The following is a 6,000-nucleotide window of genomic DNA, read 5'->3' on the forward strand; positions in this document are numbered from 1 at the left end:
AAGTAATCCAAGCATCCCTTCCCTTTCTTATCCAGTCTGTCCCCAACCCAATTTAAAAAAAAAGCAAATGAATTTTATATTACTCCCCAAGAAAATCATACAGCAAGGTAAATTGTTTGCCAAAGTAATGACAGTGTAATGCATTCCTTTGCCTAAGAGAAATATTTTTTAATTCACTGCTGTTTCCCATTATCCTTGCAGCTGTCTGATCTCTCAATACCCTTTGTTTGTGAAGATAATGAAGAGTAAACTATATTTTAAAACATCCTCAGCTCCATGGGATAAAGGATGTATTTAAGCAGGAGGTTTTTTTAAAAGCAACTTCTACTAGCTAATTTTTGAAACTGAGCAAAGAAATTTCCACTTGTTCATCATTCTCAAGGGTATTCCTCATGGGGTTCACACTTGGGCCAAGTCATGTTGTGTGTATGTAGCAGAGGGGGTGGAGAAAACATGACGCTACTCTTCTCATTCCTCTGGCTTTCAGCCATTTTTCACAGATGAAATCTGGCTAATGTGAACACTAAGAATATTCTTTTGTGGGAGTTGGAAAGGGAGATGTCTACAGCAGCTGAGGAAAAGAGGAAGGGGGCTACCTTTTTTCATAAGTCATGAACCACATTTACATGCTGATGATTTATCAATGATCACAGGATCATAGATTTAGAGTAGGAAAGGCCACTAAATCTAACTCCCTCATTTTTTATGGGTGATAAAACTGCAGATGTAAAATTCTAGAGGATTTGATGAACATTTCTGAGACTCAGTTTTGGGGTTTTTTTTAGGTTTTTGCAAGGCAAATGGGGTTAAGTGGCTTGCCTAAGGCCACACAGCTAGGTAATTATTAAGTGTCTGAGACCAGATTTGAAGCCAGGTACTCCTGACTCCAGGGCTGGTGTTTTATCCACTATGCACCTAGCCACCCCGAGACTCAGTTTTATCAGCTCTGGATCATTATCCATTATCCTTGAGTAGCATTTTTAACATGAAGTCTTATCTTTTCACTGAAATGGGAAGTTTAAGGACATTGTCTGCCATGTCCTTCCATTTCCCCTAAATCATTTGAGAGAGTGTTGAGTTCATATGGGTTTGTTTTTCTTTTTAATTTTTTTAATTTTGGTTCAGATAGGTGATTTCATCAATGCCATACAATACAATACAATACAATAACTTCCTCCTCTCATGTAGACCAACACCTCAATTATAACTTAGAGGCTTAGAAAATTGTCTGAAGTCTCTAGAGAGTTAAGCTTCTTGCTCATAGTAACACAGCTAACATGTCACAGAGGCAGAAATTAAACCCAGATCAGCCCTCTGTCTAAGACTCTATTCTGCCCCTAGTATAGTAAACTCATAAATGAATTTTGGCTAGATCAAAAGTTTGTTATTCCATCATGTCAGTCACATCCAACTCTTCATGGTCTTATTTGGGGTTTTCTCAGCAAAGATACTGAAGTGGTTTGCAATATCTTTCTCTAGCTCATTTTCTAGATAAAAAAATAAGGCAAACAGGGTGAAGTGACTTGTCTTGGCTCATATAGCTAATAAATGTCTGAGGCCAGATTTGAACTCAGGAAGATAAAGCTTCCTAACTCCAGACCCAGAACTTAATGCAGTGTACCACCTCATTTCTCCAAGCTAAAGTAGGCTGTGGAAATTCCCATGATATAAGATCACTGTTCCAGAGTTTGCGGTAGGAAAGCAGAATATGATGTCACCAGAGAACAGGTTTCAGAAGTCAGTAGGGAGCAGTTCTACATCTTTTACACACACACACACATATGCGCGCACACACACACACACACACACACACACACACACACACACACACACACACCCTAGATACCTGTCTTCCATATCTACCTAACCAAATACCAAAAGAGTAGTTCACAAATCTCCACAACTAAGAAATAGTGGGCTTGAAACTCTCCAGGCTAATCCAACCTAACCTGCAATTTGGGTTGAAATTATCTAACCATCTTATTGCAGAACAAGATATCTTCTAAGCAAGGTATAACAATCCACCTTCCTTCAACAAGAATATCAAGTTTGACCAGGTTATTATTCTGGTTTTAACTAACTCCAGTCAAGAGAAAAAGGTGAAACATATTTTCATGTTATCTCCTTAGGGAGTAAAACAGTTCTCCTAATGGGATTCATTAAAAGACCTCAAAGAAACTGTAATTATTGGTATTCTGTGCTAGAGTGCCAAACATCCTAGCACTGAAAGGCAAACACAGTTAATGCAATCCATTCCCCAACACCAGCAAGTGAAACTATTCATTTCACTGCAATACTCCAAAGTACTTCAGTATCCAAGAAAAACCTGTCCCTCACTGGATCAATAAAGGGCTATGGTCCTATGAATATTTTACCAGTGACTGACACAATTGCCTTGCTGTTTTAGAATTCATAGAGTCAGAGCTGTAAAGAACCTTGGAGATCACTGACTTCAAATACTTTTCTTAGGTTGGGGAAGTTGGGTCAATGGACAATTTATTCTCCCTCCATCCTCCACTTATGTCTTCCCTTTCCAGTCTAAGCACCAGTTTCTCACTTTGCATGAGTGGGGTACCAATGCTGGTTGCCTTCCTTAAGGACTGCTATAATTTATCAGTAAGTCTCTTAAAATGGAGGCCTGGAATTTAGCATAATACTCCAAAAATATTCTGGGCAAGAACAAACTAGAATGAGTGCTAGATTTGGAGTCAGAAAACCTGGGTTTAAATCTCACCTCTAAAACTATCTGATTGACTTTAATAAATTGATTGAATTATTGAATACCAGTCTCCTCCAGAGGCAGCTAGGTGGCATAGTGGATAGAGCACCAGTCCTGGAATTAGGAGGATCTGAGTTCAAATATGACCTCAGATGCTTAATAATTCTTAGCTATGTGACCTTGGGCAAGTCACTTAACCCAATTGCCTGGTCAAAAAAAAAAGAATTTCTATCTCCATGACTCCATTATGCTACCTGGCTACATAGCTTAATAAAAGTCATCAGAGTGATATAATATCAAAAAAATAAACATTTTTAAAAGGTGGGACATCCTCAAGTAAAATGTTCAGAAAGAATGAGATGATGGTGATGGTAATAAAATAGAAGTTATAGTGTTGGAAGGACATTCGTGATCATATCAGTCAAAACCTTCACTTTAGAGATTAAGAAACTGAGAGAGGTATTTCCTAATTATTCCACTAGGTCTGTACCCCAAAGAGATTTTTTTTTAAAGGGAAAAGGATTTCTAAGTACAAAAATATTTACAGCAGTTCTTTTTCTTGTGGCAAGAAATGGAAACTTGGAGGAAGGTCATCAACTGTGTAGTGACTAAAAAAATATGGCATGTAATTGCAATGGAATACTATTATGCTGTAAGAAATTAGAAGACTTACTTGAATTGAAACAAAATAGCATGAACAGATTCAGGGAAACACTGTACATAGTAAGAGTAATATTGTAATGATGATCAATTGGGAATGACTTAGCTACTCTGATCAATAAAATGACTCAAAATGATTCCAAAATAATGAAAATTGCTATCCTCCTCCAGAAAGAGAACTGATAAATTCAGATTAAAGTAAACTTTTTCAATTTATTTTTCTTGCTATTTAAAAATAACATGACTAATATAGAAATATTTTGCATGACTTCATATATATAATTAATATCATATTGCTTACCTTCTCAATGGGTCAGGGATGGGTAGAAGGAAGGAGAGAATTTGGAACTCAAAAATTTTTAAATGAATGTTCAAAATAAATAAAAAGATTTAGTCAATTATCCATCATATTCGCTAACATTCCCAGTTTTGTGTCTCCACAAATGTGATAAACATACCATTAGAAAATTATTTTGTATTTATCTTCTCTAGATTTTGAAGCTGATTTATATTACTGTCACTTCTCTTCCAAAGAATACTAATTTGAAGACAGACATGGCTTCATTTTTGTCTATCTAATGTAGTCCCCAGAACAAAGTAGGTATTTATTAAATGCTGTTTCAATGAATGAAGATGATAGTACTCAAGTAACTGATGAAAATGTGGAACAAAGAGAGACCGAGTTCTCTAAGGATATTTAGGAATATTTCATCAGTGAGTCCACCAGGTTGGCATTCACTTTATCAGTCCTGAATTCCCTGATCTGTATGATCATCAATATCAGCACTCTCCAACTTGTCCACAAGGACAGAATCAGAGTTTTTGCCTCCCTTTTAAAATGTAGCTTTATTTTGACTTGTGACATTTCATCTATCATAAGTCCAGAAATGCATAGAAAGTGGACATGTGATTTCAGAGCCAGAGAACTCCCAGGTATATAAATTTCCTTTTCCAATGCAGGTCATCATTCTGGGTGTTCAAGGTCTCCCCAGGTATCCCCTGCCATCTCTAGACTTGCTCCCAGTTATGTCACTTCCCTTTTCTGTACCACCTTTCTTCACAACCATGTAATTTCCTTGAGGGCAAGGAATGTTAAGCACAGTGTGAACATTTAATAAATACTTTATCATTATCTATCTTCTCTACAATTTACTGTCTTAGGGAAATTTTTAGAGCAGTAGTGGAAACAAATAGAAATAGAAAACTATAAATTAACATTATCTGTATTTTATTGCATTTTTTTACTTTGTTATATATTTTCCAATCACAATTTAATGTGAATTTGGTCATAAGCTTGGCACCTCTATCTTAGAGCACTGAGATGTTATTTGCCCAGGGTCAAACAGCCAGTAGATGTCAATAGGAGCTGAAAATTGAATCTATACCATCTATCTCCAAGGCCACCTCTCCCTCTCCCTCTCCCTCTCTCTCTCTCTCTCTCTCTCTCTCTCTCTCTCCCTCCCCTAGTCATTTTTCCTCTCTAGAATCATTGTCCAAAAAAAAGACATAAGCTTATTCTAAAATGACCTTTTTTGATGACCTTTAATGATATCCATTTCTTTTTCTATTCACCACAAACCAAGCCATTAATAATGTATTCTAGAATTATGCCAGGAATCAAAGAACAGCTCATCAGCCTCTAATTTGAAGGTTCTACCTTTTTATCTTTTCTTGATCTTCTCCATTCTCATGGTCCTGTTCTTCATCGTTTTTCAAATCATCAACAATGACTGATCAATTCTATCTGCTATATTTTTCAGGACCTTGAAATACAGAATTTCTGAACCTGATGACTTCAACTGATCCAAGTAGGTGCTTTCTAACCATCTCACTTATCTTGGGTTTCTTATTCCTGTTAACATTTTTTTTTGTTTATTTGTTTATACTGTCCCAATTTAAGATCATTTATTCTTACTGATAGAACAAAAGAAAAAGAAATTGGAATAAAGTTTCCCATTACTGAAGTTCTTGAGGTGGAACCTGGATGACTGACCATCTGCTAGAATGCTGCATGGAGGATCCCTATCCAAGTATGATAGGTCCCTTTTGACTTTGAGTAGATCTTTGATCCCATCTAGGTTTAAACCCAAACCACATGGTTATATGACTGTGGATAAACCACACCCTAAACCTACTTCATCTTCTATAAGATGACATTACCTATCTCATAGATTTATCATGAGAAAAGCATTTGATAAAAGGTAAAGCTCAGGGGCAGCTAGGTGGCACAGTGGATAAAGTACCAGCCCTGGAGTCAGGAGTACCTGGGTTCAAATCCAGTCTCAGACACTTAATAATTACCTAGCTGTGTGGCCTTGGGTAAACCACTTAACCCCATTTGCCTTGCAAAAACCTAAAAAAAAAAAGGTAAAGCTCTCTACCCCCCATTCTGACAAGGTTATTTTGAGAACAAAGAGGATAATATATGTAAAGAATTTTTTATATTTTAAAGTGCTATATAAATGTGAACCATTATTCTTAATATAGAAGAGCTACAGTTGTTAGGGTTTTTTAAATTGAGTTTACAAGTCTATGTGTGGAGAATAATAGGGGTGATTGGATATCTGTCCAAGAACACCTGTGGATTTGAGAGTTAAGTGGGATATGAGGTCAGGTTGTAA

The sequence above is a fragment of the Macrotis lagotis genome, chromosome 2 (genome assembly GCF_037893015.1).
Source record: "Macrotis lagotis isolate mMagLag1 chromosome 2, bilby.v1.9.chrom.fasta, whole genome shotgun sequence".
NCBI lineage: Eukaryota > Metazoa > Chordata > Mammalia > Peramelemorphia > Peramelidae > Macrotis > Macrotis lagotis.